The sequence below is a fragment of the Choloepus didactylus genome, chromosome 27 (genome assembly GCF_015220235.1).
Source record: "Choloepus didactylus isolate mChoDid1 chromosome 27, mChoDid1.pri, whole genome shotgun sequence".
NCBI lineage: Eukaryota > Metazoa > Chordata > Mammalia > Pilosa > Megalonychidae > Choloepus > Choloepus didactylus.
Window position 1 is genome coordinate 21092230 of NC_051333.1, and position 22363 is coordinate 21114592.

At 37.6% G+C, this 22363-nt stretch overlaps 1 long non-coding RNA gene across 4 annotated transcripts in view; it reads left to right on the forward strand.

The window, feature by feature from the left end:
* LOC119521582 overlaps window positions 1–22363 on the forward strand; it is a 317896-nt gene that overhangs the window by 187159 nt on the left and 108374 nt on the right. For all 4 annotated transcript variants that reach the window (XR_005214380.1, XR_005214381.1, XR_005214378.1 and 1 more), the window contains exon 3: window positions 1118–1174. This is a non-coding gene — a long non-coding RNA (uncharacterized LOC119521582). The remainder of the gene's footprint in view (window positions 1–1117; window positions 1175–22363) is intronic.

Genomic DNA, 22363 nt, shown 5'->3' on the forward strand with positions numbered 1-22363 from the left:
AAACAGTGAAGCTGGCTCCTCTCCTGTTACAGCTCTGCATTGGTGGTTAGTGTCCCGGTTCAGAGTCCTCTGATATTGGTCTCTGCTGTTCTCTTTTTAAATAGATGCATTTTAATTCTGTCTGTTTAAAATGTGTTGCTACTAAGTATAGACTAGAAACAGGCAAACTTTTCCTTGCTATTTCAAATAAAATATTTTTCATTTTTATTTTTTTCTTCACATGGCTCTTTAAACCCATAGTATTATCAGCACATTTTTCACAGCATGGCAGGATGGAGTCCTGTCTCACGTCGCCCACACATTTCTGCGATACACGTTGTGCAAAGATCTGTTAGGAATTAAGGATTGATTTCATTGTCCAAGATTTGGGGGACTGAAAGTTTGGCAGCACAGCATATTTTCAGGTCTAGGAAGTAGAAAATGTGCATTATGCACATTTCCTTTTCTGCTTTATAGTGTCTGCTTCTCTGTCAAATTAGTTGTGCTTCCTGGAAATAAAAGATTTGGGAGCATAGAATTATACGGAAGGCATAGAATCATGTGATCATCGAATCATATGAATCATAGAATCATATCGAAAATGGAAAGACTCAGTGTTCAGCCTGAAGAAGCAAATTTCATAGAGACAGTTCATTTTAGTTCAGATAAGGGGAGGCAGTTATTGCTAAATGGGTGCAGAGTTTCTGATCAAAGTGATGTAAAAGTTGGGGCACTAGATATTGGTGATGGTAGCACAATATTGTGAATATAATTAATACTATTGAATTGTATATTCAAAAGTGGTTAAAATGGGAAATATTGAGGTGTGTGTATGTTACTACAATAAAAAGTTTGAAAAAGAATAGAAACTGATTTTTCAATGTAAGAGTCAGCAATAATGTAAGTAAATTGGGGTGAATTTTAAAACCTACAGTAGATTTTACTTAAATCTGAGTAGTTAGCAGTTTATTGGGTAAGCCTAAAGGCTTGAAATGACACCTCTATGAATTTAGGCCTTGCATTTTTGACACCTTCGATCCTATTCTCCCTCCTTTGCTATTTTTTAACTTACTGCAACAGATGAGGGGTTCTTAAACCATCTGTTAACCTTTCTTTCTCCTTTTTCTTAACCATGTAGAGTCCCTCAAGGCAAGAAGACCCAGAGCCAGCAAGACTGAAACAAAAAGCAAAGGAGGTGAGCATGGCTAGAGATCATTGGGTTTGACATTTCAAGGCTTGAGCCTATTAATTTTTTATGCCCTACTACTTGTATATCGTTAATAAAAAATCTGACGAAAAACTTTTTAGGATGTATTTGTTGCTTTGGCTTTGATCTTAATGTTTGCAAACTAATACATTAATACATGTGAAGCCTTAAGGAGATTTTCTAAGAGAATATTTCCATACATTATATTTTCATTTCCATTTTAGGTAGCTGAGCCTCTGTGGTGTTGTTGATGGCAGTGGCATTGGATTTTGGTGGGAAATGTATCTCTCTGCTTGCCGATAAATGTTACTTACTAGGCAAATGAAATCTTGTCATCAATATTTTACCTAAATTCACTTGTGTAAGAGCCTACACTCCTAGGAGGTGTTGCCATTTCAATTTTTCATTTTGATAAGGTACATGAAACTCTGTTCATTTATTCACAGCAGTAAAACTAGTCCCAAATCCTCTAATAACAGGGCTTGCTGTCTAATTATTAAAATTTCATTTGGTCTGAACTACAGAGGTGCTAGTCTCTTTGCTCCCTTTAAAGCGCCTGTTCTCTAGTAATAGCATCTAACTCGTTCAACGCGGTGGCCTGAGAACGAAAGTCATGCCAACCAAAACTTGTTGTTTGGTTACTTATATGTTATATATGTGTCCCCCAATCCAAGATGTAATCTTGGAATGACAAAATGTTCACAAAAACTTCTAAACAGCATTTGGGATTTGAAAGTCTAATGAATTCTCAGATATTTGAGATTTTACTTTATAAAGTGAGCAGATATGAAACTTGCAATATCAAAGAATGATTATCAAAACTTGCAGTATCAAACAATATCAAAGAATGATTACTAACCCAGTTTTGAGTACTTTACAGTGACATGTGGCAGAATAAGCTGCTGAAATGGTTCTGCAAGTTATGCTTTACTTGAAAGTGACTGTGAATGTCTTTAAATATTTATGTTTTATAATAACCATAATGCTTCCTTCTATAGTTTTCAAATTTTATCCTTGCAAGTAAGTATTGTTTGAAATGTCTATAGTTTCTTGACATCTGAATGGTTAATTGTTCAGCTGAATGTGAACTACATTTTTCTTAGGGGAGAGGATTTGGACAAAAAGCATGCCATAAAGGAAAGCAAAATTAATATCCTAGAGTGACTGTTGAAACAACCACTGATCAGAGTGATTGTTACGGAAGTTTCTCTATTGTTCTCAAAAAGGTGAAATAGTTCTAAATATGGTTATTTTTTAGATCCACTAGAGGGAGTAATGCTGTACAGATATGTATTTTTTAATGAAAAAGGTTTATTATTGAGTTAATAAACAGATTTGTGGCAATCATATTATCAGAATCCAATAGCCATGATATTTTGTCTTGCTCTTCATGAATGTTGCAGGGTGGTTGATTTAAAGTGGAAAATAGGTTTTGGTGATGGAGGGGAGTACTATATACTTTTGCTCATTTGTCCTACTTCTTTCTTTCTTTTCTACTGTAGTTCCTTAAATTTCTAATTCTGCTTACTGTCTTGAGGCAATTTTGATATGCAAATAAGCTTTAGCATTCAACGATTGAAGCTTTTGAGGTTCTGACTTTCATTTTTTCAGAGATTATGTGTTTGGTACAGTAGCCCCACGATAGGGAATAAATGATTACAACTTCATTTCTAGTGTGGCTTTCAGAAGCAGGTCTCCTTATGCCTTGAAAACCTGCCTCTAGACCCCCAGATGGTCTCCCTGGACCAGTGATCTGCTGGAACACAAGGTGGGAGTGGGGTGGGGGGAGTCACACTGTGATACTAAATGATACCATCCCAAACAGAAGAATTCTTCTAATCTTCTGTCTTCCATGTAGCAATGATAATAAGAAGCTTCCATTTGCATATGTTTTATTTTTCAAAACTTAAAATATTTAAAATAATTTATACGGTAGCTTAAAAAAAATTTAAGCACTGAAGGACTTGTAATGAAAGGCTTAGCCCCATGATCATCTTTCTCCTTCCACTTTTGTCACTCCTCAGATCAATCACTTTTTAAGATTAAAAAAAATAATTCTAGGTAAAATTTGCACACAGTGAAATGCACAGATCTCAAGTTTTTGATAAATTAGTACAGTCACATTACCACCACCACACTCAAGATACAGGTCATTTCTAAGTGCCTTCTTGCCCCTTTCTTGTCTTATTATATGGGAAGCAAAGTTAATTCACTGTAGTGATGATTAAAATGACACATTGATCAGAGTGTTATCGAAATTTGTTTTACTATTTTTCTGAAATGGTGAAATTTTTTTCTTTTGTTAAATTTACTCCTAAGTATTTTATTCTTTTGATGCTGTTGTTTATGGAACTGTTTTCTTAATTTTATTCAGATTGTTCATTGCCAGTGTATAGAAATATGATCGATTTTTGATGTTGATCTCTTATCCTGCCACCATGCTTAACTGATTTGTTAGTCCTGGTAATGTTTTTAGTGGATTCCTTAGGCTTTTCTTTTTTTTTTTTAATAGTAATTGTTAATTGTTTATTGAGTACTTACTATGTGCCATGCACCATTCTTAGCAATTAATATATGTTACCTCATTTAATTCTCATAACAATGCTATAATATAGGTTCTTTATCATCATTTTATAGATGAGAAAATTGAGAAACTGGGTGTTTTGTTTTTATTTTTACTTGTCCAAAGTTACACAGATGAGTAAGTGTCTGTGTATCCTTGGGCAAAAGAGAATATCAGGGAGATTTATCCTAGTCAGGAGAATTATGGTATATATATAGAAGAAATATCAATACTACATATCTTGCTGAAGTGAGGTTGCTTGTGGATACGTCCAGTTTTCTGAGCTCTGGATCCACATATGCCTACACAACAGCTCCACCTGGATGTCCCATAGGCACCTCAAAATCAACACACCCAAAATCAAATTCCTACCTCTCCCCTTAGACTATTCTTCCTCCTATATTTTCTTTTTTTTTTTTTAATCATCATTTTATTGAGATATATTCACATACCACGCAGTCATACAAAACAAATTGTACTTTCGATTGTTTACAGTACCATTACATAGTTGTACATTCATCACCTAAATCAATCCCTGACACCTTCATTAGCACACACACAAAAATAACAAGAATAATAATTAGAGTGAAAAAGAGCAATTGAAGTAAAAAAGAACACTGGGTACCTTTGTCTGTTTGTTTCCTTCCCCTACTTTTCTACACATCCATCCATAAACTAGACAAAGTGGAGTTTGGTCCTTTTGGCTTTCCCAATCCCATTGTCACCCCTCATAAGCTACATTTTTATACAACTGTCTTCGAGATTCATGGGTTCTGGGTTGTAGTTTGATAGTTTCAGGTATCCACCACCAGCCACCCCAATTCTTTAGAACTTAAAAAGGGTTGTCTAAAGTGTGCGTAAGAGTGCCCACCAGAGTGACCTCTCGGCTCCTTTTGGAATCTCTCTGCCACTGAAGCTTATTTCATTTCCTTTCACATCCCCCTTTTGGTCAAGAAGATGTTCTCCGTCCCACGATGCCGGGTCTACATTCCTCCCCGGGAGTCATATTCTACGTTGCCAGGGAGATTCACTCCCCTGGGTGTCTGATCCCACGTAGGGGGGAGGGCAGTGATGTCACCTTTCAAGTTGGCTTAGCCAGAGAGAGAGGGCCACATCTGAGCAACAAAGAGGCATTCAGGAGGAGACTCTTAGGCACAAATATAGGGAGGCCTAGCCTCTCCTTTGCAGCAACCGTCTTCCCAAGGGTAAAACTTATGGTAGAGGGCTCAACCCATCAAACCACCAGTCCCCTATGTCTGTGGTCATGTTAGCAACCATGGAGGTGGGGTAGGCGAATACCCCTGCATTCTCCACAGGCTCCTCAAGGGGGCACTACATCTTTTTTTTTTTTTTTCCTTGTTTTTCTTTTTTCTTTTTTTTTTTTTAACTTTCCCTTCTTTTTTTAAATCAACTGTATGAAAAAAAAAGTTAAAAAGAAAACAAACATACAATAAAAGAACATTTCAAAGAGACCATAACAAGGGAGTAAGAAAAAGACAACTAACCTAAGATAACTGCTTAACTTCCAACATGTTCCTACTTTACCCCAAGAAAGTTACCTAATATAGCAACATTTCTGTGAACTTGTTCCTACTATATCCATCAGAAATTAACAGACCATAGTCATTTCTGGGCATCCCCAGAACGTTAAATAGCTTATCTGTTCTTCTTGGATTATTGTTCCCCCTTCCTTAATTACTCTCTACTGCTAGTTCCCCTACATTCTACATTATAAACCATTTGTTTTACATTTTTCAAAGTTTACATTAGTGGTAGCATATAATATTTCTCTTTTTGTGCCTGGCTTATTTCGCTCAGCATTATGTCTTTAAGGTTCATCCATGTTGTCATATGTTTCACCAGATCGTTCCTTCTTACTGCCGCGTAGTATTCCATAGTGTGTATATACCACATTTTATTTATCCACTCATCTGTTGAAGGACAATTGGGTTGTTTCCATCTCTTGGCAATTGTGAATAATGCTGCTATGAACATTGGCGTGCAGATATCTGTTCGTGTCACTGCTTTCCGATCTTCCGGGTATATACCGAGAAGTGCAATCGCTGGATCGAATGGTAGCTCTATATCTAGTTTTCTAAGGAACTGCCAGACTGACTTCCAGAGTGGCTGAACCATTATACAGTCCCACCAACAGTGAATAAGAGTTCCAATTTCTCCACATCCCCTCCAGCATTTGTAATTCCCTGTTTGTTTAATGGCAGCCATTCTAACCGGTGTTAGATGGTATCTCATTGTGGTCTTAATTTGCATCTCTCTAATAGCTAGTGAAGCTGAACATTTTTTCATGTGTTTCTTGGCCATTTGTATTTCCTCTTCAGAGAACTGTCTTTTCATATCTTTTGCCCATTTTATAATTGGGCTGTCTGTACGATTGTCATTGAGTTGTAGGATTTCTTTGTATATGCAAGATATCAGTCTTTTGTCAGATACATGGTTTCCAAAAATTTTTTCCCATTGAGTTGGCTGCCTCTTTACCTTTTTGAGAAATTCCTTTGAGGTGCAGAAACTTCTAAGCTTGAGGAGTTCCCATTTATCTATTTTCTCTTTTGTTGCTTGTGCTTTGGGTGTAAAGTCTAGGAAGTGGCCGCCTAATACAAGGTCTTGAAGATGTTTTCCTACATTATCTTCTAGGAGTTTTATGGTACTTTCTTTTATATTGAGATCTTTGGTCCATTTGAGTTAATTTTTGTGTAGGGGGTGAGGTAGGGGTCCTCTTTCATTCTTTTGGATATGGATATCCAACTCTCCCAGCCCCATTTGTTGAAAAGACCATTATGGCTCAGTTCAGTGACTTTGGGGGCCTTATCAAAGATCAGTCGGCCATAGATCTGAGGGTCTATCTCTGAATTCTCAATTCGATTCCATTGATCTATATGTCTGTCTTTGTGCCAGTACCATGCTGTTTTGGCAACTGTGGCTTTATAATAAGCTTCAAAGTCAGGGAGTATAAGTCCTCCCACTTCGTTTTTCTTTTTTAGGGTGTCTTTAGCAATTCGAGGCATCTTCCCTTCCCAAATAAATTTGATAACTAGCTTTTCCAAGTCTGCAAAGTAGGTTGTTGGAATTTTGATTGGGATTGCATTGAATCTGTAGATGAGTTTGGGTAGAATTGACATCTTAATGACATTTAGCCTTCCTATCCATGAACATGGAATATTTTTCCATCTTTTAAGGTCCCCTTCTATTTCTTTTAGTAGAGTTATGTAGTTTTCTTTGTATAGGTCTTTTACATCTTTGGTTAAGTTGATTCCTAGGTACTTGATTTTTTTAGTTGATATTGAAAATGGTATCTTTTTCTTGAGTGTCTCTTCAGTTTGTTCATTTCTAGCATATAGAAACATTACTGACTTATGTGCATTAATCTTGTATCCCGCTACTTTGCTAAATTTGTTTATTAGCTCTAGTAGCTGTATCGTTGATTTCTCAGGGTTTTCTAGATATAAGATCATATCATCTGCAAACAATGACAGTTTTACTTCTTCTTTTCCAATTTGGATGCCTTTTATTTCTTTGTCTTGCCGGATTGCCCTGGCTAGCACTTCCAGCACAATGTTGAATAACAGTGGTGACAGCGGGCATCCTTGTCTTGTTCCTGATCTTAGAGGGAAGGCTTTCAGTCTCTCACCATTGAGTACTATGCTGGCTGTGGGTTTTTCATATATGCTCTTTATCATGTTGAGGAAGTTTCCTTCAATTCCTACCTTTTGAAGTGTTTTTATCAAAAAGGGATGTTGGATTTTGTCAAATGCTTTTTCAGCATCTATTGAGATGATCAATTGATTTTTCCCTTTCGAGTTTTTAATGTGTTGTAATACATTGATTGTTTTTCTTATGTTGAACCATCCTTGCATGCCTGGAATGAACCCCACTTGGTCATGGTGTATGATTTTTTCAAATGTGTCTTTGGATTCGATTTGCAAGTATTTTGTTGAGGATTTTTGCATCTATATTCATTAGGGAGATTGGCCGGTAGTTTTCCTTTTTTGTAGCATCTTTGCCTGGTTTTGGTATTAGATTGATGTTAGCTTCATAAAATGAGTTAGGTAGTGTTCCATTTTTTTCAATGTTTTAAAAGAGTTTGAGTAAGATTGGTGTCAGTTCTTTCTGGAAAGTTTGGTAGAATTCCCCTGTGAATCCATCTGGCCCTGGGCATTTATTTGTGGGAAGATTTTTGATGACTGATTGGATCTCTTTGCTTGTGATGGGTTGGTTGAGGTCTTCTATTTCTTCTCTGGTCAGTCTAGGTTGTTCATATGTTTCCAGGAAATTGTCCATTTCTTTTACATTATCCAGTTTGTTGCCATACAGTTGTTCATAATATCCTCTTATAATTTTTTTAATTTCTTCAGGATCTGCAGTTATGTCACCTTTTTCATTCATTATTTTGTTTATATGGGTCTTCTCTCTTTTTGATTTTGTCAGTCTAGCTAGGGGCTTGTCAATCTTGTTGATCTTCTCAAAGAACCAACTTTTGGTGATATTTATCCTCTCTATTGTTTTTTTGTTCTCTATGTCATTTATTTCTGCTTTAATCCTTGTTATTTCTTTTCTTGTACTTGGTTTAGGATTGGTTTGCTGTTCATTTTCTAGCTTCTTCAGTTGATCCATTAGTTCTTTGATTTTGGCTCTTTCTTCCTTTTTAATATATGCGTTTAGTGCTATAAATTTCCCCCTTAGCACTGCTTTTGCTGCATCCCATAGGTTTTGGTATGTTGTGTTCTCATTTTCATTCGTCTCTATATATTTAGCAATTTCTCTTGCTATTTCTTCTTTAACCCACTGATTGTTTAGGAGTGTGTTGTTTAACCTCCAGGTATTTGTGAATTTTCTAAGTCTCTGATGGTTATTGACTTCTAATTGTATTCCATTGTGGTCAGAGAATGTGCTTTGAATAATTTCAATCTTTTTAAATTTATTGAGGCTTGTTTTATGTCCCAGCATATGATCTATTCTGGAGAAAGTTCCATGAGCACTAGAAGAGTATGTGTATCCTGGTGATTTGGGATGTAATGTCCTGTATATGTCTGTTAAATCTAATTCATTTATCAGATTGTTTAGGTTTTCAATTTCCTTATTGGTCTTCTGTCTGGTTGATCTATCTATAGGAGAGAGTGATGTGTTGAAGTCTCCCACAATTATTATGGAAACATCAATTGCTTCCTTTAGTTTTGCCAGTGTTTCTCTCATGTATTTTGTGGCACCTTGATTGGGTGCATAGACATTTACGATTGTTATTTCTTCTTGCTGAATTGCCCCTTTTATTAGTATGTAGTGGCCTTCTCTGTCTCTCAAAACATCCCTGCATTTGAAGTCTATTTTATCTGAGATTAATATTGCTACACCTGCTTTCTTTTGGCTGTAGCTTGCATGAAATATTTTTTCCATCCTTTCACTTTCAGTTTCTTTGTGTCCCTGTGTCTAAGATGAGTCTCTTGTATGCAACATATTGATGGTTCATTTTTTTTGATCCATTCTGTGAATCTATATCTTTTAATTGGGGAGTTTAATCCATTTACATTCAACGTTAAAACCGTGAAGGCATTTCTTGAATCAGCCATCTTATCCTTTGGTTTATGTTTGCCATATTTTTCCCTCTCTCTATTAATATCCTTTATTGTACCCATACCGAATCTCTTTAGTACTGAACCTTTCTCCAAGTCTCTCTGTCCTGTCTTTGTTTCTCTGTCTGTAGGGCTCCCTTTAGTATCTCCAGTAGGGCAGGTCTCTTGTTAGCAAATTCTCTCAGCATTTGTTTGTCTGTGAAAAATTTAAGCTCTCCCTCAAATTTGAAGGAGAGCTTTGCTGGATAAAGTATTCTTGGCTGGAAATTTTTCTCACTCAGAATTTTAAATATATCGTGCCACTGCCTTCTTGCCTCCATGGTGGCTGCTGAGTAGTCACTACTTAGTCTTATGCTGTTTCCTTTGTATGTGGTGAATTGCTTTTCTCTTGCTGCTTTCAGAACTTGCTCCTTCTCTTCTGTGTTTGACAGTGTGATCAGTATATGTCTCGGAGTGGGTTTATTTGGATTTATTCTATTTGGAGTTCGCTGAGCATTTATGATTTGTGTATTTATGTTGTTTAGAAGATTTGGGAAGTTTTCCCCAACAATTTCTTTGAATACTCTTCCTAGACCTTTACCCTTTTCTTCCCCTTCTGGGACACCAATGAGTCTTATATTTGGATGTTTCATATCATCTATCATATCCCTGAGGTCCATTTCGATTTTTTCAATTTTTTTTCCCCATTCTTTCTTTTATGCTTTCATTTTCCCTTCTGTCATCTTCCAGGTCACTGATTCGTTGTTCAACTTCCTCTAGTCTTGTACTATGAGTGTCCAGAATCTTTTTAATTTGGTCAACAGTTTCTTTAATTTCCATAAGATCATCCATTTTTGTATTTAGTCTTGCAATGTCTTCTTTATGCTCTTCTAGAGTCTTCTTGATTTCCTTCATATCCCGTACTATGGTCTCATTGTTTATCTTTAGTTCTTTGAGTAGCTGCTCTATGTGCTGTGTCTCTTCTGGTCTTTTGATTTGGGTGCTTGGGCTTTGGTTATCCATATCGTCTGGTTTTTTCATATGCTTTATAATTTTCTGTTGTTTTTGGCCTCGTGGCATTTGCTGAACTTGATAGGGTTCTTTTAGGGTTTGTAGACCTATTGAAGTCCTTATCTCTAATTTATCAGATCTACAGCTTCATGGAGTACACTTTCTCTAACTAACCAGCAGGTGGCGTCCACGAGCCACCTGTTCTGCACAAGCCAGTTCTCCCCTGCTTAGCCTTTTTGGTGAGTGGGGGAGTGAGTCTTGTGGGGCCCAATTGGTGTACCAAGCTTGCGTGTGTAGTTGGTGTTGCCTGCCCTGTATGTGGGGCGTGTTTCTGGGCAGTCGGGGAGGGGGGGTGGCCCTAACAATCAAATCTCCCTGATGATCCTAGAGTTTTAAAGCTGCTGCAATAGTCTAATCCTTCAGTTCAGTCCTGCCACAGTTTGTCTCTGCCACTGACCCACAAGTCTTTGGTATTGGCGTATGGCTCCTGAGACTTGCAAGTGGGCCCCTCTTCCAGGCTGTGCACCCCGGGTCCTCTGTTGAGGGATGACTGTGCTATGTCACAGGTGAGTGCCGTCCCCCCAGGGCAGTTCTGGGCTGCTGGGCTGTGTAGGGAGGCTCCCAGTCTGCTCAAATGATGGCTGAATGGGGCTTTGTTAATTCACACTGCTCCACCTTCCCAGCTCTGGGACAATCAGCTGAGGTTGCAGGGAAGGCTAATGTCCACGCCCAGTATTGTGGTGTGTGCCTGTTATTTGAAGCACTTCCGTCACACTGGGTTGTCTGGGGCAGCTCTGGGCTATGGGGCTGGCGATGGGCAGGAGTGTTTCCTGTCCACCAGGATGGTGGCTGTGAGCGGACACCCCCCTTTCCTTGGGAAGTTGTGGTGTTTAGTGAATTTTCTCAGCCACTGGATTATTGCCTTTTGTCTCAGAGCTCTCTTAGTTCTGCTCTTGACTTGACGTGCCCAAATTGCAATTCTTTGAATCTTTCTGTATTGGGCTTCTTAGAGTAATTGTTTTAGAAAAAGTAAAAAGGATTCAAAAGAAAAAAAAAATAAATAAAAGGGCCCTCCTCAGAGATCTAATGGGTTATTGAAATGCTAATAGACACAGCAACCAGAGCCATTAAGGAAAGGTCCACAGGGCAGAGAGATCAGCTTTTCTTCGGGATTTGCATATGCGCCTCAAGGCCTGAGCCCCGCCCTTCCCCTTTCTGTGTTCACCAGAACTCCAAAAATCCTCTGCTTTTATTTTGGAGTTTTTCGTGTTATTTTTATTTTTTTTTTCTATGCCTGTCTCCTCTCTGCTGGGCTGGCAGCTCTCAGATTCTCTGGTGTCTGGTCTCAGTCTATCTATGGTTGGAATCTGGATCAGTAGAATGAGTTTCCGATAAGAGCAGCCACTGCAGTTCTCCCTTCTCCTTCCCGGAGCTGACAGCCCCTCCTCCCATGGGACTGAGCCTGGCAGGGAGGGGCACGGATCCCCTGGCCGCAAAAACTTACAGATTTCGCTGATCTCAGCAGTTCGACATTTTCATGAGTGTTGTATGAAGTATGCCCAAAGACAGATTGCTCTGTGGTGTCCAGTCCACGCAGTTCCTGGCTTTTTACCTACTTTCCTGGAGGAGTAACTAAAACTTACAGCTCACCAGTCTGCCATCTTGCCCCGCCTCTCCCTTAGGCTTTTCTATATATAAAATTTTATGTTGTCTCAAAATTAATATTGTTTCATTTCTGTTTTTCCAGGCTGGATGCCTTTTTTCTTTTTCTTGCTTAATTGTCCTGACTAGAACTCTAGTACAGTGTTGAATAGAAGTGATAAGAATGGCCCTTGTCTTGTTCTTGATCTTAGGGACAAACATTCAGTCTTTTGTTTGGCAGAGATTTTAAATTTTGATGAAGTCCGATTTATCAATTTTTTTCTTTCATACTTAGTGCTTTCTTTAAGATATCTTTGCTTACTTCAAGTTTGTAAAGATTTTCTCCTATGTTTTCCTTGGAAGTTTATAGTTTATCTTATAAGTGTAGGTCTATGATTAATTTCAAAATAATTTTTGTGTACAGTATGAGGTAGAGGTATAGATTCTTTAGGTAGATGATAGCTAGCTACCTAGATAATTAGGGGGTAAAGTACCCAGTTGTCCCACCACCATTTGTTGAAAAGACTATCCCTTCTCCCCTTTGAATAACATTGGCACCTTTGTTGAAAAGCAAATGAACATACATGTATCAAGATTATATCCATATTATGTTGATCTCATAAAATGAGTTTGAAAACATTCTCTCCTCTTCTATTTTTCTGAAAATGTTTCTTTAAGCTTAATAATCATAAGTATTATTCCTTGCCTTTAATAATTTATAAAATTTGTCATTGAAATTATATGGGCCTGTAATTTTCTTTTTGGGAAGGTTTTTTTTTTTTTAACTTTTGTTGTAGTTAGATATATACAATTCAAAATTTTAACCACTTTGGCCACTTTCAAGTGTACAATTCAGTGGTATTGATTACATTCATAATAGTTCTTACCATCACCAACATCCATTACCTCAACTTTTCATTACCACATTCAGAAACTCTGTACCCAATAAGAAACAATTCCCCCTCCCCTCTCCCTCACCACCACAGCCCCTGGTAACCTGTGGTCTTCTATCTGACTCCATGAATCTGCTTATTCTAGGTATTTCATATAAGTGAGATCATATAATAGTTGTTGTTCTAGTTTGCTAATGCTGCAGAATGCAAAACACCAGAGATGGATTGGCTTTTATAAAAAGGGGGTTTATTTGGCTATACAGTTACAGTCTTAAGGCCATAAAGTGTCCAAGGTAACACGTCAGCAATCGGGGTACCTTCACTGGAGGATGGTCAGTGGTGTCTGGAAAACCTCTGTTAGCTGGGAAGGCACGTGGCTGGTGTCTGCTCCAAAGTTCTAGTTTCAAAATGGCTTTCTCCCAGGACATTCCTCTCTAGCAAGCTTGCTCCTCTTCAAAACATCACTCACAGCTGCGCTGAGTTCCTTCTGTTATGTCAGCTCATTTATATGGCTCCACTGATCAACTTAAACCCACCCTGGATGGGTGAGCAACACCTCCATGGAAATTACCCAATCAGGGTCATCACCCACAGCTGGGTGGGGTGCATTCCATAGAAGCACTCAAAGAATTACAATCTGATCAACCCTGATAACGTCTGCCCACACAAGATTACATCAAAGATAATGGCGTTTGGGGGACATAATACATTCAAACTGGCACAGTTGTCTTTCTGTGTCTGGCTTTTTTTACTCAACATATTGGTTCATCCATGGTTCATTCATATTGTAGTTTGGGAAGCTGTTTTATTTTATTTTTTTAATTAAATTCAGTTTTATTGAAATATATTCACATACCATACAGTCATCCATGGTGTACAATCAACTGTTCACAGTACGATCATATAGTTACGCATTCATCACCACAGTCTATTTCTGAACATTTTCCTTACATCAGAAAGAATCAGAATAAGAATGAAAAATAAAAGTAAAAAAGAATACCCAAATCATCCCCCCCACCCCACCCTATTTTTCACTTAGTTTTTGTCCCCATTTTTCTACTCATCCATCCATACACTACATAAAGGGAGTGTGATCCACAAGGTTTTCACAATCACACTGTCACCCCTTGTAATCTACATTGTTATACAATCGTCTTCAGGAGTCCAGACTGCTGGGTTGGAGTTTGATAGTTTCAGGTATTTACTTCTAGCTATTCCAATAGCTAGCTTCTTAAAGTAGCAACTTAGAGTATTGATTTTAAACCTTTCTTCTTTCTTAATGTAGTCGTTTAAATTGTAAATTTCTTGGTAACCACATTTTAGCTGCATTTTTCTAATTTTGTATTTTTTTATTTTTAATTATCATTCACTTTAAAATATTTTATAATTTTCATTGTGATTTCCTCTTTGTTCTATGGGTTATTTAGAAGTGTGCCATTTAATTTCCAAATATTTGGTGATTTTCTGGTCATATTATTATTGATTTATAATTTTATTCTTTTGTGGTCAGAAAACATACTTTGAGATTTCCCTCTTTTGAAACCTATTTTTTTCACCCTTTTTTAGATTGTAGAATATAACATATATACATAAAAGGGACAACTTTCCAAGTACAATCTCAGAACTAGTTAGAGAGCAAATGAAATCTATTTTAAGGCCCAATGTATGGTCTTATTTTGTTGAACATACCATATGCACTTGAAAACAAGTATAAACTGTATTTGTTAGAAATAGTTGTCTAAAAATGTTAATTAGATATAAGTTATCTGATAATGTTGTTCAGATTTTCAGTTTACTCATTCTACCAATTACTGAGAGAAAGGATATTAAAATATTGAGCTATAATTTTGGAGTTCTTGACCTCTCCCTTTATTTCTGTCGGTTTTTGCTTCATGTACTTTGAAGTTCTGTTATAAATAATATCTTCCTGACAAATTGTTCCTTTCATTATGATGAAATATTCCATTTTATCTCTAGTAATATTCTTTATCTTTAAGTCTACTTTTCTGATATTAAGCTATCAATGGCAGCCTTCTCATACTTCTTCTTTACATGGTATATATTTTTCTATACTTTTATTTTCAATCTATCAGTGTCTTTATATTTAAAGTGCATCTTTTATAGACAGCATATAGTTGGGTATTGCTTTTCTATACAGTCTGATAATTCTTTGCCTTTTACTTGAAATATATATTCCATTCACATTTAGTGTAATTACTGTTGTGATTGATTTAAGTCTACCATCTTTTTAGTTCATTTTTTCTCTATTATTCATTTCTTTTATTCTTTTATATTGTCTTCGATTTGAGTTAATTGAGCATTTTATGGATTTCATTTTATTTCCTCTCATCTTTTTTGCTGCACTGATTTTTATTATTTTCTAGTGGTTGCTCTAGGGCTACCAATATGCATCCTTATCAAAGCCCTTATTTAGATTTATATTTAGATTCTCACGTAACACTTCACACATGGCACTTCCACTTCACACCTTACACTGACCACTTCAAAATTTATACTTCACAGTCACAAAACTAATAGCTGTATAATAGAAAAATCCCATTCTTCCACTCTCCCCTCTGTCCTTTATAGTATTGTCATATCTTTTATTTCATATTTTATAAATACTACTTTACAATATTATTATTTTACTTTAAATAGTCTGTTTTCTTTTAAGGAAATTATGGGGAGGAAAAAAGCCTTGTATGTTTACACACTTATTTACTATTTCTAATGTTTTCATCCCTTTCTGTAGCTCCAGTTTTCCACCTGATATCATTCTTCTTTAGCCTGAAGAATATCCTTTTGCATTTCTTGAAGTACAAGTCTGGTAGTGACAAATTGTCTTAGCTTTTATTTATCTGAAAATGTCTTTATTTCATCTCATTTTTTTAGTGATGTTTTTACTGAATATAGAATTCAGAGTTGATGGCATTTTTCTTCCACAGTTAAAGATAACCATACTATTATCTTCTGGCCTCCCTTCTTCTGAGAAGTCAGTGGTTATTCTTTTCTTTGTACGCTCTATGTAGTGTGTCTTCTTCTCTTTCTGGCTGCTTTTCTGTTTTATCTTTAGCTTTAGCAGTTTGACTATGATGTACTTAGTGGGATGTTCTGTATATTCATTCTTCTTGTTATATACCAAGATTCTTGAATCTGTAAATTTTGTTTTTGTTTTTGTATTTGTTTTTACCAAATTTGAGGAATTGAGAGACATTTTTTCAAGTACTTTCCTGCTTCTCTTCTTCTGGTACTCCAATTGCACATATAGTTGGACTACTTGATATTATCTCAGAGTTCATTGAGGCTTTGTTCATTTTATAACTATTTTAATATCTGTTCTTAATATTGAACATGTGAACATATTTATCTCAAATGTTCTTCATGTCTCTGTTCTTCATAATTTCTATTGATACTTCTTCAAGTACACTTACCCTTTCTTCTACCATATCTAATCTGTTGTTAAGCTCATTCAGTAATTTTTTTCATTTCAGATATTATCCTTTTCAGTTCTAAAATTTCTATAGTTTGCATTTCTCTGCTGAAATTTCCTTTAATTCTTTGAGCATTTTATAATAGATGATTTAAAGTCCTTGTCTGCTAATTTCAAAATCTGGACCATCTTGGGCTCTGTTTCCATTGAATGGTCTTTTTTTCTTGACTACTGGTCACACTTGCCTGCTTCTTTATACATCTAATGTTTTTTGTTGTTGTTATTGTATGCTGGACATTATGGATGATACGTTGTAGAAACTTTGGATTCTGATATAGTTTTCTGAAGAGGGTTTCTTTTTGTTCTATCAAGCGGTCTAAATTAGTGTCCAGTCACTTGGAACTTGAGGTGCTTCATTTTACATTTTATTAGTATCTGTATCATTTTTTTCCCATCGTCTTAGGGAAAGTCCTTAGTCCTGGAACATAGACTAACATATGGTCCTTCTGTGGTTTTAATGGGAAGCCCATACGCCAGATCCATCTAACTTAGCAGGATTCCAAATCCAAACTGTCTCCCTTGCAGTGAGTGGCAGCTGAAATTTCTACTCAACTTTTTCAGTCTTCCAGCTGTTGCTTTCCAGCAGGCTTCTTCGAGTTTCCCTGTACATGCACAGTTCAGGGTCAGCTAATCATCTGAGAGCAGTTTGATACCAATTTTGTGACACCCACTCTGTGGCTTCCTTTTTTCTGGGATTTCTCCCCTCAATTCCCAGCTGCTTTGGTTACTCCAGACTCTAATACTTCAAGCCAGTGCAGGCTTTGTGCTTGAGTTTTAGCTGCTCCACTCTTTGCAGACTATACTTCCTAATTTTTTCCTTTGGGGAAAACTAGTAAAACATAGATCGCACCTAGGGCAATTCCCTCTTTCAAGGATTAAGTCCCCTCCTGTTTATGCCTGCTTTGAGCCACTTTCTAGTGCCTTTAAATAGTTTATTTTTAATATTTTGTCCAGAGTTTATAATTATTGCCTACTTAAGTGTTAGGCTAATGTAAGATAGTCTCTCATTATTGAAACCACAACTTTAAGGCAATCATGTTCAACCATTTCTGGCATAAAGTCTTCTGATGTTACATTCATGCCCTAAATAGTGTGCTTCTGCTGATATTTCTGATGTCTCGACTGTAAAATTATCTAGTGGCCTCTTCTATGTTAGATGTAGATGTTAGTTGATATATAGATGAAATTTGACCTCCTCTAGCTTACTCATACCAATATAGTTACAACATTATTTTTAGTTATTTTATTAGTTACCTATGCAACTTTAAACAACATTCTTAAACCCCTATTTCTTATTTCATCAATCCTGGACAGTATTTTTATTATCCATGTACTAAAATGAGAATATTAGCACTTATAAGCCCCCCCCCCTTTTTTTTGCCTTTCCATCTCCCAACTTCTATAAGCTGTGCCTTTATGTTTACACTGCCAAGCTTAATGACATTTACTTTCCATCATATAAGCACAATTGTGGTTTGGGGGTCTTGCCTGTGGCTTGATTCAATATTCAAGAAGTCAACAAATATTTATTGAGGACCTACTGTGAGCCAGCCCCTGTCCTAGGTGCTGGAGAAGCAACAGTATACACTGGTAAAAACTCTCTGCTCTTGTGGAACATACTTTTTAGTGGAAGAGAGAAAGAAGATAAACAAGATAAATAAAATATATATTATGCCAGATTTCCTTCTTTCAAGGATGAAATCCCCTCCTATTTATGCCTGCTTTGAGCCATTTTCTAGTGCCTTTAAATAGTTTATTTTTAATATTTTGTCTAGAGTTTATAATTATTACCTACATAAGTATTAGGCTAATGCTTAAGAGAAAAATAAAGTTGGGAAGGGGTACAGGGAATGTGTGTGTGTGTGCATACATGCACACATGTTACAATTTAGAAAGACTGGCCATGAAAGGTTCTTTCTAAAAGGTAATATTTGAATAAAGCCCTGAAGGAGGTAAGGGGATAAGCCATGTGGCTATCTGAGTAAAGAGAGTTCCAGGCAGCAAGTGCATATATCCTAAAAAGAGTGAACATTGTTTGTTGCAGAGCCAATAAGAGACTGGTTACTTTCCAGTGATTCCAGTGTGCCCACTCTTGTGCCTCTCACAGAAGAAACAATTTGTTCTTAGACTCAACTAATTGCTCACAATCATACCACATTTTCTTCTATATTATATTTAGATCATGTGCTTTTTATATTATTCACTAATACCTTCCAGCTTCCTTTCTCCATTACTTAGAATTCATTCCATAAATTGACCCTGAATTTTGATTTCACAAATTTAGATTATGACTCTACTGTGCAACTATTAGTTTTTCCTAATGTTTCTAGTTATCTTTTTTCATATTCTCAGTTATTTCAAAGCCCAGTCATACTCTCCTATGGAATCCTTATCCTCCTTTTCCCCTGGAAACTCCCCTTTCCAAAGCCTGCTGTTTTTGTGCCCCAGCAGGACTTATTGCTTCTCTAGTTGCTGAACAGCTGCCATTCTAGTTCCTCCCTGCTCCCCTGTTCCATGTCTTCATCTATATCCATATCAATCTATATCAATTAGACCCTTATGTTGCAGGATGACTAAGGGTACCTTAAGTAACTTCTTCAGAAGAGGCACATGGGAAGGAAACTTCCTTAGTGTGCATGTCTGAAAACTGCCTTTACTCTGCCTTCACAATTGATAACTTGGCTAGGTATACATTTTATGTACAAAATAAATTTCCCTCAGAAGTTTGAAGGTGATGTCCCATTATCTTCCAACACTAAGTATTGCTGATAATAAGTCTTAAGTGGGCCTGATCCTTTTGAATTTTTTTTCTGAAATGAATTCAAAGTTATGGGAACAGTTGCAAAAACAATACTAACCCCATACAAAGAATTCCATCACACCCTAACCCCTCCCCCGATAGCTCAATCCATCAACCTTAACATGCTGTCACATCACTATTTCTTTCCCTCCCTCCTTCCCTCCCTTCCTATCTATCATCCCTCATCTATTGCTCTGTCTTCTGAACATATGAGAGCTAGCTGCACACATCCTTGAACATACACTATAATTCACATATACACTTCCCATGAACAAGAACATTCTTTTATGCAATCCCATTAAGCGCAGCTGAGAAGTACAAAAGGTTCAACAATGATACAAAGCTTACATTCTATATTTCCTTTACCTTATGTCTCAACTGTGTCCCTTTGAGCCACCTGTCCTCTATCCTCTAATTCCATCCAAGTTCATCCTTGGCATTCAATCATTTATTTAGACTGTCTTTTTTTTTTTTTTTAGTTGTGGGAACATATATACAGCCTAAATCTTCCCATTCTACCCCCTCCCTAGCCTTCCATTAGTGGGATTAATCACCTTTAGAATGTTGTAATGCTCTTTCCCACCATCCATTACTAGAAATTTCCCTTCACCTCAAACAGCAACTCCACCCTCATTTCTTAACTCCCCATTGCACCGTCCCCCATTTCTCTTAACCCGAACTCTACAATTCATCTCCATGGTTACATTCTCTGATAGTTTCTTTGTGTTTGCTGTGGGGGTTAAAATTAACCTCTTATATCCGTAACAATCTTGTTTTTCTTTGATGCCACCTTCACTTCAATAGGACACATAAACTATGTTCCTATACTCCTCCATTCGCCCACCTTTATATAGTTGTCTAAAATTACATATTTTACATTGAGTTCAAAACCACTGATTTGTCATTAGGGTTTGTGTAATTTATATCATGTAGGAAGTAAATATTGGAGTTACAGTTCAAAAATTATTGACTTCTATTTGTATTCCATTGTGGTTGGAGAATGTGCTTTGAGTATATTCAATTTTTTTTTTTTTTAAATTTCTTGAGGCTTGTTTTATGTCCCAGCTTATGGTCCCTTCTGGAGAAAGATCCATGATCACTAGAGAAAAATGAGTGTCCTGGTGCTTTGGGATGTAAGGTACTATATATTTCTGTTAAAATTCTCTATATCTCTTTCTTCTTTCTGTTGTTTCTCTGTTGGTAGGGTTCCCTTTAGAATCTGAAGTAGGGCAGGTCTTTTATTGGCAAAGTCTCTCAGGATTTGTTTGTCTGTGAAAAATTTAAGCTCTCCTGTGAATTTGAAGGAGAGTTTTGCTGGATAAAGTATTCTTGGTTGGAAATTTTTCTCTCTCAGAATTTTAAATATGTCATGCCACTGCCTTCTCGCCTCCATGGTGGCCTCTGAGTAGTCACAACTTAGTCTTAGGTTGTTTCCTTTGTATGTGGTGAATTGCTTTTCTCTTGCTGCTTTCAGAATTTGCTCCTTCTCTTCAGTATTTGACAGTCTGATCAGAATACGTCTTGGAGTGGGTTTATTTGGATTTATTCTATTTGGAGTTCGCTGGGCATTTATGCTTTGTGTATTTATATTGTGTAGAAGGTTCGGGAAGTTTTCCCCAACAATTTCTTTGAATACTCTTTCTAGACCTTTACCCTTCTCTTCCCCTTCTGGGACACCAATGAGTCTTAAGTTTGGACGTTTTATTTTATCTATCATTTCCCTGAGATCCATTTCGATTTTTTTGATTTTTTCCTCTATTCTTTCTTTTGTTCTTTCATTTTCTGTTCTGTGGACTTCTAGGACACTGAGATGTTGTTCAGCTTCCTCTAGTCTTGTATTGTGAATACCCAAAGTCTTTTTAATTTGGTCAACAGTTTCTTTTATTTCCATAAGATCTTCTATTTTTTTATTTAGCCTTGCAATGTCTTCTTCATGCTCTTCTAGGGTCTTCTTTATGTAGCTTATATCCTGGGCCATGGTCTTCTTGATGTCCTTTAAATCCTTTGCCATGCTTTCGTTCCTCGATTGTATTCCTTTGATTAATTCTGCGAGGAACTTCATTTCTTCTGATAACTTGATTTGTGTGTTTGGAGTTGGATTCTCCATATCGTCTGGTTTTATCATATGCATTGAGATTTTCTGTTGTTTTTGGCCTCTTGGCATTTGCTCTGCTCGACAGGGTTCTTTTAATTTGTGAAAAAAAAAAAAAAACCTATCTTATTTTTCAGAAACACTGTTTGGTGACATACACTTTCTCTAACTAACCAGCAGATGGCGTCTGTGAGTCACCTATACCTCTCAAGTCAGTTCTCCACCTTGTCCCCGCGTTATATGGGGAAACAATTCTTGTGGGGTCCAGCTGGAGAACTCAGCCTGGGTGTGTTGCTGGAGCCGTCCGCCCTGAATGTGGGGCACTTGTATGGGTGGTCAGGGAGGAAAGACAGCCTCAATATTCAAATCCCCCCGGTTCCCGGAGATTCAAGGCCGCTGCAAGAGTCCAAGCCTTCATTTCATTTCAGCCCCAGCCGCTCTCTCTCGATGTCCCACAAACCACCGGACTTGGCGTAGTGTCTCTGGGATCTCCGAGCAGGTCCCCCCACCCAGCCGCGATCCTCCAGGACCTCTGCTGAGGGAATGCTGTGCTACGTCATCAGTGTGCGCCGTCCCTCAAGGGAAGCCCTGGGCCACCGGGCCGAGCCGGCTCGCTTTCAGCCTTATGCAAAAATGGCCGAACGGGGCATCTCCACACCCCCCTCCTCGCACAGTTCCTCCTTGCCAGCTCCGGGACAACTGGCGGGGCTCTGGGCTGTGGGCACGGCCCCAGGCAGGAGTTTATCCAGCCCTCCCAGGAACGAGCTGCTAGCTGCGGGGATTCTTTCGGCTTCTGGCTCTCTGCTCCATTCCCCCGGCCCCAGGGATATCTGCAGCGGGCTATCTTCCAGGCCAGCCACCAAGAGGCCCAGCCCCCTCTTGCTGTGTTTTACTGCGTGTTTCCCACGATAGCACCTGCAGCCGATCGCACCTGCAGCCGATCACACCTGCAGCCGCTCCTGGCTTTTCCCCTTTTTTCTTTTCTTTTTTTTTTTTTTTTTTAATAAAAGAGCCCATTGGTCTACAGATGCCAAACCCTGGCTTCCCCGGATTGCCGCGCGGCTGTGGGACTTCCAGCCAGCTTACTCACTCGTTTCAGAATGCAGACTCTCAGTTTCACCAAGTG